Source organism: Triplophysa dalaica, chromosome 14 (genome assembly GCF_015846415.1).
Source record: "Triplophysa dalaica isolate WHDGS20190420 chromosome 14, ASM1584641v1, whole genome shotgun sequence".
NCBI classification, from domain to species: Eukaryota; Metazoa; Chordata; class Actinopteri; order Cypriniformes; family Nemacheilidae; genus Triplophysa; species Triplophysa dalaica.
The window spans coordinates 506,012-526,373 of NC_079555.1; the positions used below are offsets into that span (position 1 = coordinate 506,012).

General features: G+C 39.3%; 1 long non-coding RNA gene across 1 annotated transcript; it reads left to right on the forward strand.

Annotated features, from left to right (window-relative positions):
* Positions 1 to 12,524: 12,524 nt before the first annotated feature.
* On the forward strand, positions 12,525 to 16,595 carry LOC130435673 (uncharacterized). The gene is made up of 3 exons (XR_008908828.1): positions 12,525 to 12,578; positions 12,677 to 12,948; positions 15,902 to 16,595. It is a non-coding gene; the product is annotated as an uncharacterized LOC130435673 (long non-coding RNA).
* Positions 16,596 to 20,362: the final 3,767 nt, after the last annotated feature.

Here is a 20,362-nt window from a genome sequence, read left to right on the forward strand (position 1 = left end):
TACAGAATAATTTCACTCTCTATATGTTTTGTTTTTGTAAGACACTCGTTATAGACAGGATGAACTTAGGCTTATTTTGTTTTGTGGTCCGTTTTGCTTTGGAGGCACCTCGTAACCTCAGACTGTTATCACGCTTCAAGACACGCCACGATAAACTCTTCAAACGCATCGCGTGCGTGCACCTGTAGCGCGGGTTAAAGATTGGCCACGTTGCGTGAGAGCGCGAGCGCACCGCTTCCCTGAGCCGCGCGCGAGGATGCTGAGGGGAGGGGGAACTTTTGAGTTCACACACTTTGAAAGCTGAAAGAAGAAAAGAGATCACGCATTTGTGTTTATTCCATGCGTGCACATGTAACAGTGACCTAAATGAACGATTGAAAAAGCTTTACTTTGAGATCACGCTGCGCGCTGCTTTTAAATACTCATAAATTTTGCCTTGGATACTTTGCAGAAGGCCTTACGTCTCATTTTATTTTTTGGGTGAAAAGGAAAGTGATTAGATCAGCTGGAGTCACTCTCCTTCAATCGAATGATTCACTTTACATTATAATCAGCACATTAAAACTTCAATGAACATCATAAAGAGTCCGATCCGACCATTCAGATCAGTCCAACTACCACAAGAAGGCTGTGAATTCGTTTAAATGGTATGGTAAGATAGAGCATTTAGCTTGTTTATTAATAATAATAATGAGAAAATTTGTTTAAATTCAATTCAATGATTTGTTCTGGTGTCCTGGTCTGACTTATTTAACTGTTCGTTACACCACAGTGTACAACCCATCATTCAAAGTTCACAAAAAGAGAGGAACACACACGATGACGCCCATGGAGTAAATGATGGTTTTGCGTGGATTGTAAAGGTTTTGCAATGCTTTGCACATCAACCAGATTTAGCAACTGAAATAGACACGGTCGTCTTTCCAAACCAAACACACATTCACATTGGTGGAAAACAACACACAATCCATTCGATAAACTACATCCAGTCCAATGACAGAGCGCTCTTCTGTTGCCTTCTTCATGGCTGGCAGGAAACAAAATAAAAATAGTTTCGAATTTTGGGAATGTTTAAAAAATATATTTTTAGCTGTTTGCTGCTCGGGTTTGCTGCTACAATAAACAATAAAAACAGTATGTCCAAAAGAACACACATGACTAAGAGGAATATAGACAATAAGAAAAACAAGCCTGTAGATTCTGAGAAGCTTTTTGTGTTTTTGGAAGGCAAGATAAATTCAACACGGGGTAATTTCTGTCTTAGATGGCATGAATGACACGATAATTATTTTATTTATTGTCATTTTATATCGTTTTTAGATTTTATTCATTAAAAGTATACAATACATATAACATAGCAGAATCTACAAACGACCGATGAATGAAGCTGTTAAATAAGCACAATTTACATTCAGTATATTTAAAAATTAAGGGAATGTTGCAAAGGATACATTTTAACTGGTCTAAAAGTTTTGTCTGTTGACATAATCGTCTGGTGAAGTATTGAAGTCTTCTGGATGTTTTAAAATCTCATGACTTCATAGTACAGCGTCCATCAAATGCACTTCATCTGGCCAGATTCACTGTTTAACTGTATTTGTTTTGGAAAAGTTTATGTGAGGGAAATCTATAAGGAGAGAAATATTTCAGGGACATCTATTGTAGTCACATCTCCTCATTTGTTAGTTTTTTTCCTTTCTTGCAAACAAATCTTTCCTTATAACATTTTCTATTGAAATGCAGAGAAACCAAATCAATTGCACAACAAATCCATTGTTTTTATGTTGTATAATTGTCACTTTCTACATATAACAAAGATAAGAAATGAGGGTAATGTGATAACATTGCACACTAGAGAGTATATACTGCTCTGTGCAAGAATGCCATTGGGCGTCCACTGTCACACGCATTCTCTCTCTCTCTGATTGTGTGTATGTGACAGAGAGAGAGAGAGTGCGTGTTCGCGTGAGAAGGGTGGGAGGGGTGGGCTCGGTCTTCAGGACAATCCTAATCTGCTCAGTTAGTCACGCGAAGGCGGCAGCGGCTCTTTTCTGGGATTTCTGTGCCGTGAATGACACGAAGCTTTAGTTGTTTAGCAGATATGCGGTCGGTCGAGTCTCACACCACGCAAACTCACGCAAAGTCTTTATCCGCCTAAACGGGCGCTCGTGCGTGCGCTTCCCTCGCGTGTTAACTGGGAGTTGCGACGCTTTGAGATTAAGCGCGTGAATCACGATAAATCCGGAAGAAATCGGCGTGATGAAATGCAATTTATCACTTATTGTCACTGCATTAGATAATGATGTATTAAACTCGTTTTAAAGACGTCACGAGCACTTACAGCAAACTGATGACAAAAGTTTGTCGGGTTTGAATTGATGATCTAAATTACAGAGAAAACAGTGTGTTTAATGTGATGAAGTAAACCTGTGATAATTCACACGAGCATTAGCTCTGGGGAAAAATCTGGAATCATTTCCTTGCAGTTATTTTCATATCTTATACAATGACATTCAACCAACATGTGACTTGATTTTGGGGCCACTGTCCTTCAAATCATAAAAACTCACAGCACTTCTCAGATTATTTTGCTAGAGATTTTGCGTTATTTATAGTGTTTTGGGTAAATTGCTCTGAAAAAGTAAATAATTAATATTTACTAATAAGATATTCATAAGTGTAATAAGACTGTACAAATGACTCTCTCCAAAAAGTATTTAGTTACTTATTACTATTACTATGACTTTCTATATTACATCAACCTTGATGAGTTCAGTGATTCAAAAATAGACACGAAACGGCTCTTAATTCATTCAAATAAATGATATAAAACTACATTAACTGACTAAAGTATTACAAATGTGAGAATTATACCTTAAAGCACAGATTTTTAAGTTAGACTTCAATTTTTGATGTCAATTCCACTATTGCACATACACACATTACACAAAGTATTAAGTTTAATTACATCAGAAGTAACTGTAATTAAATTGCAGAAAAAAATAAGAGTTATCCCTAACTTTACTTTTTCAAGGGGAAAGTAATTAAATTACAGCAACTCATTACTTAGTAACTAGTGACACCCAACAGATTATTTACATGCAAAACGCTGCAGTTTTTATAGAATGCATCAGTTTCCAAAACACTTGCATGTGGCACGCTCCATTAGTAACTGAAGTGCCTGGAGAGATAACTGCACTTAGTGAGAAAAAATGAGTGAAAATCAGAACAGGAAAAAAGGAAGGAGATAAAGCATTTTAACACTTGAGCAGTAATGTAGCATGAAGACGTTGCGTGTTTGCTGTGGGTTTGGAGCCACTATATCAGTGTCACGGGACAAACATAGACAGTCGGAGTAATGTGTTTGCCTTCAGCACTTAAACTCCACAGGAATCTATCACACGAGATGAAAGAGTCGCCTCTGCTTCATCACGCAACACTACAGCATCACCTGTGTGATATTATACGACTGATGATGCGATCTGAAACTGCTTCCGGTGAATGTGCTTGTTGTCGTGCATGTGTTTATATGTGTGTGTTGTATTCAGGGTTCAGCGCGAGGGCCCGTCAGTGTTTGTGTGTTTGTGGCCGGGAACAGCTCTGAATGGAGCGCGAGAGGGTTTGAAGTGTCATGTTTGAAGTACAGCATGGGAAAACACTGCGCCTGCACGCAGTCTGGGTCCAGAAAGACTGATGTGCTGTGATGTTCTGCCACCTGTAACTGCACACCTGTAATTATTCGCCTGCTTTTTTCTTACGCGGAACAAATGCATCCTGGTGTGTGCAAAAATCCTCCGCTTTCTCTCACAGCAGTATTTTAGTAAATGTACCATTGAATCTATCAGCTTTGAGTTTGATTTGTACATGGAAGGACGTTGGATATTTTGAGATATTGAGCCCACATGCCCTCTGGTGTCTTGCCCTTGTTTGTATGAGTTACGTGTATTTGAGCCCTCATGACTACAGCAGTGTCGGGGTTTTCATGTGGAATCTTCTCAGACTCTCAGATCATTAAGTCTGGAGTCGACGTGTCTGACCGGAGACCTCGCGTGTGGCCTCGGCGGCCCGTCTTAATGGGATTAGGAGTGACTGAGGTTCATGACACTTGAGGTCGTGACCCGCTGCTCACTGAAACACTTCCCCTGCGGCCAAACAACCAGAGGTCACACATGAATGACAGGTTACAAACTCACCTACGCTGCCATCTGTCCTTCACAGTTATGCAGATTTTATGAGGAAAAAAAGAGAGAAAACAAAACAGAAATGTGTAGACAAATTCCCCAAAATTCAATATAATGTTTGAAACTTTTGCAGGCACTCTGATTAAAGTGAGTTAACTGAATGAGGGGGGAAAACAAATGCAAAATTGTGATTATCATGATTTTTACACGATTACCACAAATATAGTTTGTTATATGATTTGTATCTTGTGTGAAGAAAAATGATCAAAGTGACTGTAATGAACAAGCTTTTTACAGTGTTTTCTGTAAAACGCGTTTGCAAAATCAGATGTTTTAGATGAAATTTTTGACAATTGTTATATTTGTGTTATTATTATGAGGCTGTCATTTTTCATGTCTTAGTCTCACATGCCGTAAAAAAATACACAACATGCATCCTTCCCGCGGGGATCAATGCAGGTCATTCATATCCATCAGTATTTGTGTGGAGAGCGCGAGCGTGAGAATGCAGGTGATGATTGAAGATCAAAGCGGAGCAGCTCGCGCATGCGCACTGGAGTGTCACCTTCCGGCCGCCGATGTGCTCGGGTTCGAGAGATCGCGGGTCTCGGGACAATAGTTGCGTGCGGAAACCCGAATCGGCCATCAATCACCTCATGCACGACTTCTGCTGACTCACAAAAAACATGAACGCGCAGAAGGGAAAGCAGTCATTTAACAGCTTCACACGCAACACACATCACACACACAGGCGTTGCCTACCACATACCTTTCAATATACACTTGTAAACGAAGGCAATACTGATATATTTAAATACACACATATCTAAATTCAATTAATAGAATATATCGCCTAAATAAAATGGCCAGGCACAGCGATGGGGCATAAATCATATTTTTTTATATCTTTAAATGAAAGGCATTAAAAACTGAACGCAAAAGGTATAAAAATGTCCTTCAATGAGAAAGTTGGGTCAAGTTTAGCTTAGTTTTGAATGACATTGTGTTGCAGGTTTGCAGAGTTAAACACACTTACACACGCACACACCCCTCTGCGTTCGAACCCTGAACACTGTGCTGGTTAATCATCGCGTGCAGACTGTGTTTGCTCGCGCTGTGCCAGGGGTCAGTCAGGGGGGTGGAGGTGGACGGTCAACCATTTATCAAAACAATCACCACAGACACGCTACTGTTGTGTAAATAGCTGAGTCGGCTGAGATTTTACACAGTTTGTTTCTGTCCTTTAAAAGGCGCTGGTCTAATAAGAATGATATTTTTAGATTCGTCTCGTGCACGTCTGCCGCTGCCCTCTTGTGCTCCACGAAACAAAACATAATAATAATGAACTTTTTTCATTTTTAAAAATTCTAGACTCTCCCACGTGAAGAGTATACAAAATAATCAATAATGGGGCTTATTTTGAAGTGAACCACTCCTTAATGTACGTGAATTGTTTCATATTTTCAACACTGTTGCGTCGTGTTATATATTAGAGTAATAGTACACTACAATGTTTCATTGATTTCAACTTTTACTGACACTTTGCTCTGTTTGGCAAGTTTTACATTACATTTAAGTAATGCACGATAAATGTCAATGTACTTCTTAAGAGACACAAAAACCTCTTAAGGGTCTTAAAGGGTCCATACATTCATTATGCCTCTGTGTTAGTGCAAGATCTTCCTTATTTATCTTATTTATTCCATTTTAAAAGGCGTGTGACTTCGCTCTCTTCGCGTGCGTGGACAAATGTGGGGTCAAGGTTGAGTACCCACGCGCAGTAGAGCCACACATCCCTGCACTTTCCATACCTGTCCAGCCAGCGACACCTTAATGTGACGTCACTGATTTCCGGTAAAGTCTGAGATGCATTGTGGGATTTTTAGGGAGCAAGGCTTCAGTCAGTGTAATGTAATGATTCTGAGATTAAGGGCCCGACCCATAAAAGACATAAAGTGGATCTGATGGAGATGAAGCCCCATTCAAACCTTAAAACACAATGGGCCTCATTCATGAATCAAATATATGTGTAGTAATCTGCGCGTAAAAACGGACTTTCCCGAAAACGTTCCTCCGGATTCACAAATACTTTAAACGCGTGTATGTTAATTAATTCCGATCACTCGTAAACAGGTCTCATTCATAATTAACATAATCTCCGCCTCTGCACTGTCTACAGATACGCAAATTACGTATCTAGGAATGCTGGAGTCCTCTGGACTTCCTTCTCTGGTTTGGCAACATTATTGCCTGAATGCATAACAGGCTACATGCTTACCAATAAGTTCATGAAACTGTGTCCACCAAGGCGGTTCGGCCAGCTGAAATAATAAATCTTGGTGCTCTTCTGACAATGACCAGCTGGTGGCGCTTGAGAGCGCTTTGGAAGCACTTCGCGTTTTCCGGAGACGCGTTGGTTTCTGGGATTTGGAATATTCACGACAGTTACATGCAGTGTTGAATAATCCCTTACTTTACTTTACTAATTTAATTACACTTAGTAGTCACACCCAACACTGGTTAAATGTATGGTGTCTTATTTTAAATATTACTGAATAGATGGTTATGAAAATGCAGAAAACAGCAATACAACATTTTCTATTGTTGTGTATGATGGTTGGTTAATGTAGAGTTTGACAACCGTGCAAAAAAGGACACTGGCGAGCTCTGCGTTTAACCCAAAGTTAAACGACAATTTACGTCAAAACGACTTTACGAACGATTTACACAAAACATAATTTTGCTCGTGTTTCGTGAATAAGGTCCATATTCTTGGACATAAGAAATTGCAAAGATAAAAAAAAAATCAATATAGAACAAAACACAATACCAGAGGTCAATCTGCTGAAAAGAGAACCATGCCATAAAAAATAAACAGAATTCACAGTATGATGAAGATAACTCTAAAGGGACAAGTAAAGTGTTGTCTATATAATATGTGACCCTGGACAACAAAACCAGTCTTCTGGGTCAAAACATCTGAAAGATGAATAAATAAGTTTTATATTGACGCGTGAGTTGTTAGAATAGGACAATATCTGGCTGAGATACAACAGTTTAAAACTCTGGACTCTGAGAGAGCAAAAAAATCTAATATTGAGAAAATCACATTTGAAATTATTAATCAGAGGCACTGTGGCAGGTCATCCACTCACAAAAATAAAGTTTTGATATATTTAAGGTAGGACATTTACAAAATATCTTCATGTAACATGATCTTTACTTCATAACCTAATGATTTTTGGCATAAAAGAAAAATCAATAATTTTGACCCATACAATGTATTTTTGTCTTTTACTGAAATTGTTCCTGTGCTACTGAAGACTGGTTTTGTGATCCAGGGTCACACATATCTCAATAGTACTTCATGTCTCATAACTTAGCCATGTTGTCTGCATACCGGTGTTGATGTGGGATTTCAGCCAGATTCTTCAGGGTCTCGAGAGGACAATGTAGCGGGCATCTCGCGGCACGGCCCGTGTTTTTATTGGCAGGTACCCAGACCCCGTCTCCGCAGGGCCATGTTGAGTAACTCACTGAACCCCATTCAAACACAACAAACCCATCGCTCTGCCTCATATGGGATGTCCTTAAACACACTTCTGCTTATGTGTGTGTGTGTGTGTGAGCTTAGGCTGTAGATGCATTTATATGAATCAACTGAAGGGCAGAGTAAATGACAATGACATGTACTCTGATGTTTCCTCCTCAGTTTTATTTGTAAGGAAACGACCTGAGAATGTCTCTGTTCCAGTCAGGAAACATTGTGAAGTGTTGTTTTCGTGTTTATAAGATTACAGCACATTGTTTATGTGTTTATTGTGTTAACTTGCAGGTGAACATGATGATTGATAAATGATTGTAATAACTTCAAAAGATTTCCCGTTGCTCTTGTGCAGGTTTACACATGCATCCTGATGTCTAATAACTGTAATTCGTGCAGGATTTTACAAGACCGTAGTAAAATAATAGCAAAATTAGTCGACACAAATCCTGAATAAACGTTTTGGTATAACGAAATAGTGTTTTTGAATCTCACCATATTAGACATTAAAGAACACTACGGCATTTACTGCAGTTTAACAATTCACAAGTTTTATACTAAAGAATACTACAGTATAGTGCACATAAACAAATTATTATTATAAGCATACTATACTATTTTTTCAAGTGGGATTATACGCTCTTTAGATGGTGTCATGTGCGTTCGTTGAAATAAATCAATTTAGTAATCCCACCGCGCAAAAACAGATCAATGTGCAGCTTGAAGATTTTCCTGAGAATAATGTCAGTTGTGTATAAACTGTTGTCACCGCGGGCTGACGCTCTTCACTGATGGATGGCAGAGAGCCACAGACGGCACACAGACTCTCATCGTCTCAGATCTTCATCATCTCCGTCTGTTCTTGTTCATATTCACACAAACATTTAACGTCTAGCAATTAAACCCTGTGCCAAACTCCATGTGAGAAAAAATCACAACAGTTTCATAACAGACGGATCATCTGAGGTCCTGGACGAGATGTTTAGCTTTGTGCTGTTGAGACTCATCAGTGTGTGTATGTGTGATAGAAATGTGCTGTCACCTCCATTGACCTGTCAATCAAACTCCAACTGCTGATTATACATTGACTCTCTTCCAAAAAGAAACTGAGCGACGGCCAGCTGCCAATATATTATAAACACACAAGGCCTAAAAACCATACCAGCCACCGTTCAGCCGAGGCCTGTGGCCTACAAGAACAGAAGAGACGCTGAGATTTATTATCTTGTCCCTTTGATGTGTGGAAGTTCTGTGAATGGGAACACAAATCCCACAGGCTCACACATCTCACGACATCACAGAGACTTGAGATCTTCAGATACGGGCCTGAAGGAAAAACACATTATCAGCTGGAAAATGTCCTTGTGTATTTTTCTGTCAGCATTATTGAATAGGTATGTTAGAAATGTCATGAATGTGTGTTGTATTGTTACTCATTGTGGGTGTTGTGAAGTCCATCCGCTCGCCTTTTTTCTAACAGGCAATGTATAGAAATGCATTGACAAAATGTGCAGGAATTCTGCATCACACATACACAAAAACACACACATAATCCCCTATTTGTGTTGTAAAGGTCAATTAAAATCAATAACGTTTAACAATCACTCAATATGAATACTCTGTTCACAGCGATGCCACAGAAGAATCATTTTTGGCTCCACAAGAATCATTCAGTCAAAGGTTCTTTAAAGAAGCATCTCTTTCTTACCTTTTTACCATCTGAAGAACCTTTTTTGCCACAAAGAACCTTCTGGGATGTTAACGGAACCGTTTAGACAAAAATGGTTAATAAAGAACAGTGTTGGTAAGTTTCCCTGAAAAGTAATTAATTACTTATTACTAGTTACAAATTCAATAGAATAATTACCGTACGAATGACTCTCTCCAAAACGTATTTAATGATTATAACTAATGACTTTCTATATCTTTCATAAACCTTGATCACTTAAATGATTCAAGGATAGACATGAAACGACTCTTAATTCATTCAAATAAATCATATAAATCTACATAAAGTAGTATTATTAACTGACTGAAGTATTACAAACGTGAGACTAATACATTATTGCGTGCATTTCTAAGTTAGATTTTGAATTTTAATGTCAATTCCACTATTGTATACACTACAGAGTATTTAATTCAGTTACATCAGAAGTAACTGTAGTTAAATTACAGAACAAATCTGAGTAATCCTTTTACTTAAATTACTTTTTTATGGTAAAGTAATGAAATTACAGTAACGGATTACGTAGTAACTAGTGACACCCAACACTGATCATGAAGCACCTTTATTTATACAGGTGTATGATGTTGACCGGAACGTTTTATCAGGTTGTGTCAAAGTAAAGAGTGTTCACAGGCTGTTGAGATCCAAAAGAGACAAACTCTTCATTTTGTTCATATTCTGAAGAAGAAATATACAGAAGGCTAAATATATTTCTTGAGCTATATGTCTGAGGAATGACTGTCAGCGAGTGCCGTTCTGTTAAAGAAAGAGAGGCAGACAGGTTTAAAATCACAATTGCTTGTTTTTTTATCATATTTTAGTCGTTGAATCATGCTGATGATCGTCTGTTATGAAACGGTTCATTTGATGCCATGATCTCATGTTTTACTGAGTAAACCTGTACTTTCACCAGAGCGGCCGTGAGTCAGACAGAACACAACATGCCACTTACATCACTTTTCTCTGAAGTCCTTTACGCAGAGGATTGCACAAAATATAAAAAGAAAAAAACCTGGGGACACGTTGTTCAGTTCTGCAGTCGTCCTCACGCTGAGCGTGTTTAGGTGGATCCTTCAGGTAAAAAAAAAGCGTGTCATGAGACTTATTAGAACTTCAAAGAGACGACTGACTGAACAATGACACGCCCACTGGAACACAACCTCTCTCTCTCTTTTTCTTATTTTTGTGAATGACAAAGCTAGTGATTGACAGCAGCGCTGTCTCTCTTTCATGGCTTGCTCTTACACAGAACACATGATGTTTTTTTGTAAAACTCGTCTCAACATGGCTTCTAAAGAAGAACTGACACAATATTACAAAGACAAAATCTCTGAATAAATAAAACTCAAGTACGTTCTCTTGTTCAGACAACAAACGCAAGGTTTTCCAGATGCACTGAAAACACAGAAATCAGACGTGACACAGTCTACTGAATCCTAATGTTCACCTCAACACATGATCTATCATATTACATCATAGAAAAAGAAATGTTAATAGTGATTATTGTTCTTATGTTCACACATCTGTTTGAAAAAAAACAGCAGTATACTTTACTTAATTGACTGTATTTACTACATAAGTAAAGTTTGTGTAAGAACTATAGTGTTTTTGAACATACTCATAGTAATATTAAGTGTAATGTAATGTTGTACTGTAGCAGATGAATTGATTTATACTAAGAAAGGCCAAAAGTGAAATGTCAAATGATCCAGTCCGGGTTGTGTTTTCTTCTTGATTCACACATAACTGTACATACAAATGCAACAAGCAGTACATTCAGGCCATACATTCATCAGTATGTGTGTTCTCTGAGGAATGAACTCGTGACACATCACACTATAAACCATCACTGAATCAAAGCAGGAGACATTGAGATGTAATCTGTACATGTCCACATCTTCAGATGGGTTTTCTGATTCTCTTCTATTTTTACCCAGCAGCTGTATGTGATGTTGAATATGAAACCGGACGCAGGTGCTCAGTGTTACCTGTGTGTTTGGGAAGTGATGCCTATCAGCAGGTGCCCACGCATTCCCTGAAAGATTGTTGGGGGAATTTGGTTTGTAGTGTCGTTTCATCATCCGTCACAGAAAACACAAACCCTGAGGCTCTTTATGTGCAGTTTGATGCATGAACTTCCTTCATGTCAACAAATCAAACATGCGTGTGCGTTGGGAGTTTTTGGGGAGTTTTTTTGAGTTTTAATGCAGAAGTGCTTCAGTGAGGTTCTTACTTACAAAACCAGTCGTGAGGAGCACAGGAATGTTTGCGTGGGTCGAAATGATCCATTTTTCTTTTATGTTAAAAATCATGAGGATATCACGTAAAGATCATGTTCCATGAAGATACTTCCTTAATTTCCTACAGTAAATATTTTACAACTTTATTTTTGTGAGTAATATGATATGCTGAGGACTTCATTTGGACAATGTTAATGGCAGTTTTCTCCGTATTCGATTTTTAACACCCTCAGATTCCAGAGTTTTAAATAGTTGTACCTCAACCAAATATTGTCATATCCTAACAAACCATACATCAAATATGAACACATAAGACTGGTCTTGTTGTCACATACTTTACTTCACGTTCTTTCTCACTGAACTGTATTCACAGTATTTTATTGCATGCATGCCTTTCTTCATTTTAGACAGAAATAAACAAAGGCAGGAGAAATGAACACTTGACTGGACTAATTCTGGAAATAAGTGAATGATTACTTCAGAGATGTGTGACCGTACGGTGCAGTAGTTCAGAATGCAACAGATTCTAAAAGCAAATGAAATCCTATAAGAGCAATTATATATGTCAGAACAGGAAACCAGGAACAAATATTATAACAGAAAAGATCCAAACTACATATAAAGAATATTGACAATACCGTATGTATCAACCTGAAGTATTGCTCTGTGATGATATCTTGAGGTTTTGGCACAGATGAAATCCCAGCAGAGTCTGAGCCGCTCGCCTGTGGCGCTCGGTCACGGCTATCTTCACTTTAGATAGAGATTCTTGCATAACTTCTGCTGTCCATAAATACACTGGCAAACTGTTTATACACCAGACCAGCGCTGAGGTCACGATCGGCCGATGCAAACTGAAATGTTTCTCACAGACCAAATAAATGAATGTGTGTTCTCTCTATTTTTATAATATTTATATTTCTGCTGCAAATATATAAATGGAACAAGATGAGTGTGAGTGTACATCATTAATTTATATTCACAGGATTGACATTATATTCTCTGTCACACCTGCCGTGATTTCTGAGAGTCTTACTGTCTGTTTTCACTAACGTGGACAAAATTCATCCAATATCACCTGGGGCGGACTGACCGGAGGGACATTCTGTCAAAGTCCAGAACGGCCGTGACCAGGGACGGACTGGCCATCTGGATCCCCGGAACTTTTCCCAGTGGGCCGCTATGGTATGGTGGCGGAATGGACGCGTGGGCTGGACAGACGGACGTATGATAAATGCAAAAGCATGCAACACGAAGGTAAACGAGTCTGACACATATGCATGTAACGCAGTGACACGTTACATACAACAAGTCAACAGAAATGGGGGAGGGCTGATGTGGGCAGAATAATCCAGGGCTGATTTTGCTTCCCATTCCGCCCATGAATATCACTTCGGCACCAGAGCATCACCATCAATTAAACTGACATATTCATGCTAAAGATAAAAGACTTGTGTTGCATCCTATATGGCAAACGCTGTGTCACGGTATTCTGTGTGTGAGACAAAAGAGAGGGAGAATAAACACTGATCTCCGTCAGACGTGAGTGGGTTTATCTCTATTAAAACAGCCCGCGGGCGGCAGACAGGAGGGTTACAGATAGGCCTGTGAAGAGGTTATATCATCAGATTAAGATATCCATAAACACAAGATTGGTCTGATGGTGTTACACAAAGAAAACGACATTGCATGGGTTGTGAGTACTTTTGAAGAAATCCAAGCAGAGCAAAGCTCCTGTCATAAACTTTCTGCAGGATCACATCACTTCACCAACACATCATCACACACATCTATGAGGACATTCCACACTCTTATACACAGCTACAGCTACATGAAACCTGTAAGCATACTTTTGCTTGCATTTTTCACACTTTTGGGCACACATTTCTCCAAAATATAGTGAAATGGGTGCACGCGCAGTAGTAAACACACACTGTCGCAAGTCTCTGCAAGTGGATTGTTAAAAGTCTGACATGTTATTTCTGCATCTGTTTTTTGGCTGGAATAAATCAAACACTCTCCTCTTCTGTGACAGCTACTTGGATGGCGTTCATGTGGAATAATCTGCTGTGTGCGCGCAAATGATACAACACGCCACGACACGTGCATGCAATGAAAACCGTCATGACATTAAAACACTTCCTGTTCTGCCTTTGTATAAACATCGCCATTCTGTCGTTTAATGTAATGTGAGACCTGCAGTCCTTGTGACTCACATGTTTCTGTTCTCATGCATCATGGCGCAACGCATCTGGTGCGATTCAACGAGCATGCGCTGCATCCCGACACCTGACGATGGCCATCAGAGTAATCTATAAACTGTGACATACAACACCTGAAATCAACAACGTTAACACAACCAAAACTTACATCTAAAAGAAGAGAAAATGTAAGTGGGTTAAAGAGAAGAATTATCGGAATCTGCACTGGTCAAGTGATGACGATGATGCTGTAAGTCTGGTCTGATGCTGTTCTTATGAACATATGTGGATGATTGAGGTCAGATGTCAGGTGAATGACCAGCGGAGACATTTTTGAACTTTGTTAGTTGTTTTTCAGAGTGATAATTAACAGACCTTAACACAGCAAAAAGTCTTTTTTCAGGAATATCATCTCAATATAAAAACCAGCAAACAGTCTGGAGGTCAACCTGATTGAACATTTACTCAAAGAATGAAGTCAATAAGAAGAGGTGCCAGAAAGTTCTATTTTTGATTTTTGTTATGATTCATTTTTCCTCTACTTCCCGGGGACGCCCCGGTCGTGCAGGCTGTCAGGTGGAGGGTCATTAGAAACAGCAGCACTGACTCCCCCGCGGGCGACTCTCCTGCACACCCGTCCGTCCGGTTCTGCACGCCACACGAGAGAGAGAGAGAGAGAGAGAGAGAGAGAGAGAGAGGAAGTGAAGGTGTCTGATCTTAGCCCAAGGCTAAGAGAGTTTAGACAGAGTTGTGATCACTCAGTACAAACTTTCCTTCTCCGTCCTCGTTTACGAAATTCTGTTCATCTCATCACCAGACACAAACAAACAATCCTACAAGAGAAACACATGCAACATCTGCACAGCGAACAGTTCTTGAACACAACCCTTCATGAACATGAACCAGGATTTAGTCAAAAAAGTGTGGTTACACAAACTGTTGCCACAGAAAGGTTTCTGCATCTACTTCAGATGAAGAAGAGCAGAAGATCATTACACAGCTAACATGACGTGAAAACATTCACATGAGCCGTGTTTGACAGCAGGATGTCAAGAATTACCACTGAGATTCTATTGATCCAGTCTTGGGAACAAAACACTGAAACAAATTTGGCTGAATGCACACATACCAGCCAACTGCGGCCAAAACATATATAGAGCCTATATATATATATATATATATAGAGAGAGAGAGAGAGAGAGAGAGAGAGAGAGAGATAGAGATAGAGAGAGATGTTGTGCTCGAGGCCCTGCAGCAGCAGCACAGTTTTTAAGAATGAGGTGGCGTGTGAAGGTAGCGTGTGTTGCAGTAGACCACGCCCGCACCTGTCAGGTGTTCAGTGGCATGCTTGTGTTCCGTGCGGACGACAGGATGAGAGAGAGAGTTAGTGCACATATCTGTCTCACATGTGTTCATACACACGAGACCAGACACCCTGACATTTCCCTGACACAGCCATTGAAACACACACACGCACACACACTTAAACACGCACGCACACACCACAAACACACACATGCACACGCACACACATTTTAACACGCACGCACACACCACAAACACACACATCCACACATCGTAACACGCACAAAGACACGCACACACTACAAACATGCACGCACACAGAAATAAGACTTAATATGTGTCATCACCTGAATTCTCGTGTAAATGTTGTGATCTGGTCAAGCTCTACGAATGATTTTCCTCCAGCTGTGTGGTTCTAGAAAGAATATTTAGATGATGGAAAACGTATTGAACCTTTGACTGAAAGGTTGTTTATTGAAGAACATCTTGTACTCCAGTGGAACCTTTGTGAAGAACCTTTGCTAGAACACAGACACTTTGTTACACACTGATGTTAAATCAATCTATTTTTGGGATATGAACTCATGATGTTTCTTGTCTTTTGACGTGCCACTAGAGCACAGAAGGATGTTCTCCTGTGATTTCTGGAGCTGTGGTTAGTTTGATGTTTGTTGAGATAATCTCACTGTATGTGTTTCCTGCAGGTGCACTCGCTGCAGTCTGTGACTTCTGTTGAGTTTTAAGATGACGCTTACGGTACCTGCATAGATATTCAGCCTTGGGTTCAAGTCACATGAGATGTGCGTGTGGATGTTCTGGACCCGTCCTGCATTTAAAGTCTGAATGATTTTCTCCACGCAAACAAACAGAAAAAAACAGTCCCTTAATGTAGATCACAGATCAATGTGCTACAGTCTCGCATGCAAACGTACCGAATGTTAGAAGATGCTGTTATGACAGTCGCAAATGTTTCAACTTCCCACATTCCTTCTATAGACTACATTGAGATTCAAATGAAAGCAACGTCTGTAATATAAGATTTCAGTTTTCTTTTCACACATGCTGGTTGGGGTCAAACATGGACATTTTCTAGGTTCATTTAATCCATATTTTTCTCAACGTAAAGTATATACTACAAAAAATGCAAAAACAGGACATGAAAACAATGTGCAGTTCATTGTTGTAATCATAACTGAACAAGGCCAATGTCAAAAGATGTAGAATCGTTGTTATATAACAGTTTTTTTAGGGCTGATAATGGCCGGAGAGCTCTACTTCATTACATTTACCCACGAATTAGTTCAAACGCTGCAAATTTCGTAAATCTATTGAGATTTCTACATCTGTGGCTTGAAAAATATGTCTCAACTAGAATTCCTAAATAAATACAGTAAACAAATGAAAGTGAATGAATTGTGTCTCATTGGCATTACAATGATTTCGGTCTAGAATAAACAAGTCATCATCTTTTGTTTCAGATTCGGAACTCCTTTGTGTGTAGAGGCTTTGACCTCGTCTCTTGGTTTCATGTTCTTCTAACATAAACCTGAACAATGCACGAGTTTATCATCAGCTCAGGTGTGTCACACGCTCTTCAAACTCGTTTGACCCGCTCAATGCTGCCCCCCACTGGAGCTTCACTGCAGCGACATCACGCGGAATGGCGTCATCTCTCACATCGAGTACAAGTTCTGCATGACAGAGATGGGCTGCTGGGACGGATGTTTGTGATATAAACCTGTCAAATATCACAATTAGACGGAAGAACAACAAGCAAACAGAGAAACGAGCAGTAATTGATATATCAGATTCTTCACTGGAAATGAAATGAGTAATAATTCATAATGAATGGTACTTGGACGGACGTCTGTCATATGGGTGTTTATGGGTTGTGTTTGAAGAACATGTCTGAAAGGACCCTGTGAAGTTTTTATCACCTCTGTGTGTTTAACCGTTTCAAAGATTCTTTAAAGCTCAGCTGGTCACTAATTTACCCTGTTTTAAACAAACACTTCACTATCCCGAGGGCTGGAAAAACACATTCTGCTTTTAACGTTTAGTAACCAACATTTTTTAAACTAAATTCCCAAGTAAGGTTTGAATGAGTTCAGAAAAAACAAACATGCAATATACTGTGTATAGGCTGCATAAGAAAAAATATCACACATGATATCTCTTTAACACCTCCATTATTTAGACATCAATAAGATTAAATGCAGAGCAGATAGAACCTTTATAAGCTCATTGATGTCACAGATATTTCTCATGAGATTCGACAGAGTCTCATTAACATCTCCATTTGAGTTTCAGAAGAGATTTTATCAATGTCTCAAGAGAAACACCTGAGACATAAGGGAAAATTCCTCGAAAATATACACCTTACCACAAAGAAATTAAGTTTCTCCTATATTTTTTACTCTGGTAACAGCACAGATTTTAACATTTGGTGGTTGAAATACTCATGTGAGATCTATCTTCACATTTGTAAATCAATTGTTTTATTTTTACTTCATGATTTGTCATAGTCAGGTAAGAGCCACTTTCAGGATTGTCACATCCATAACTCTACTAATTCCTCATAAATGGACACATGAAAATGAATATAAAGAAACTATTTGAGAGGCATCAGTTCTCCATTCAATAGGTGTTATTGCTTCAGGATTGTGCATTTTATTTTAAAGAAAACAAAGTTTGTGGTCTGCCAAAAAACGCTTCCTTTTTTTGTCACATCCATAACATGTTTTTTTTCCCTTTTTTTTCATAGGCTGACATTTTCGGTCCGTGTACGTTTTATTCATTTGATATCCTATATTAAATAAATTAATGGAAACTGAAAGATGACTCGTTTTTTCATTTTTCGTTTAGTTCAACAAACGAAAAATTAGATTTCGCCCCGATTTTTCATTTTTCGTTTGTCGTTTAAAAAAGGGATTTCGGACTCAATATGGGATTCGTACATGTGGGCGGTGCTGTCACGCCCCTTTCACCCGATTGGTCAAATCGCTCACCATTCTGTACGGACTTAATTCTACCCAGCAGATTAAGAGTCTGTACGAATGCGATACTGACAAGTGTTTGCACTTTAAAATATGTTTACTTGAACCACCATACAGCCTCGCATATCTTAGACCCGCTAGGTTAAGAGGGACGTGCTCACTGGACTTTCTCTTGTTTTCTGTGCACCTTGTCTCACAGCAGTTTAGGCATTGTTATGTTTTTTGTTATAAATCAGAAATGACAAGGATGCATTTTCCCGCAATAGAAAGTGGGTTGGATTGTTTCCCCGGTGTGGGCGTGGCCTAAATGCGCTCTCTCTTAATGCGCTAGCTCAAGTTCAAAGTCTACTCCTGATGCAAGTTGGGCCAATTTTCACTTATTTTAATGTTTATTGTTATAAAAAAGTGGATGAATAGGCTCTATATCACGAACTTTGATACAGATCATTTAGATCAAACTCCAAAAATTCCATGATGACCATAATTCTTAATGCTGTCCACAAGAGGGGGTGTCAGCCTCTTTCAATCTAATTTATCCACTCTCCATACAGATAAAGTATGAATATGTTGTAGCTGTATTTCTGAGAACAAACATCACACATAAGGAACATCATGAATCTGCACAGTTGGGAGCCTGCATGCAGATGTGTATGTTAGTTTGTAAAACACAAAATTTAATTCTGCAAAAAATTATTTTATTCTCACAACATCACATGTAACCAAACTAAATGTGACCTGAAATGTTTTAGAAATTTAAGTCAATTTATCACAAATAATTTTCTTTCAACAGCGACAATTTTATAGTACAAGTTTATGAACATTGCTGAACTTAAAACAGCATTCTGTAATGATGATTGGGAACATTCATCGATTCATGTTTAAGGAGAAATAGTTCACGCCATGAAAGTGAAAGTGACCGATTCGTCAGGTATGGTGACCCATACCCGAAATGTGACCTCTGCTTTTTACCCATCCAGTGATTAGTGAGCACACACACAGCAAGTGATGAACACACATACACCCGGAGCAGTGGGCAGATATCACTGCAGCGCCCGGGGAGCATGTAGGGTTAGGTGCCTTGTTCAAGGGCACCGCAATCTTTACCCGCCGGGCCTGAGGATCGAACCGGCAACCTTCTGGTCACAAGTCACAAGGAGATGGTGGTCTAGTGGGTTAAACCACTGAACTGGTAATCAAGAGGTTGCTGGTTCGATCCCAGCAGCCACCAGTGTGTCCTTGAGCAAGACACTTTACTCCATGTTGCTCCAGGGGGATTGTCCCTGTAATAAGTGCACTGTAAGTCACTTTGGATAAAAGCATCTAGTAAATGTAAGTCCAACTCTCTAACCATTAGGCCATTATGACTACTACTAACCGTAATTGCCCCATCAGTTATATTCCAAAAATTCAATCAATTTTCTTCTCCCCAATAATTATTGTGATCCGAGTAAATTATATGTACAGTATGCATGTATGTATGTACAGTGAGGGAAATAATTATTTGATCCCAACACTGATTTTGTAAGTTTGCCTGCTTACAAATAAATGCAGGACCTATAATGTTTAGGTTTATTTTAACTGATAGAACCTGAAAATCAACCAAAAAATCAGTGGAAATAAAGGTTATAAATTGATTTGCATTTCAGTCAGTGAAATAAATATTTGATCCCCTACCAACAAGCAAGAATTCTGGCCCCAAAGATTGGTTATGTGCCTACATGGCCCACAGATTAGTCCTGTCACTTTAAGACAGTACTCCTAAATCATCTTATGTATATAAGAGAGGCCTGCCAACAGAATCTGTATCTCCCATTTCAACCTCTCCACCACTATGGTCAACCAAAGAGTGGCTTAAGGAGACGCACATTAAATGTCCTAGCCAGTCTCTAGACCCTAGTCCTACAGAAAATCTGTGAAGGAGGTTAAAACTACAATTTACTGAGCGACAGCAAAGAAACCTTAAAGATATAAATCGTGGCCTAATGGTTAGAGAGTCGGACTCGTTACCAGAAGGTTGCCGGTTCGATCCTCATGGCCGGCGGGTAACGATTGTGGTGCCCTTGAACAAGGCACCTATCCCTACATGCTCCCCGGGCGCTGCAGTGATAGCTGCCCACTGCTCCGGGTGTACGTGTGTTCACAACTTGCTGTGTGTGTGCTCACTAATCA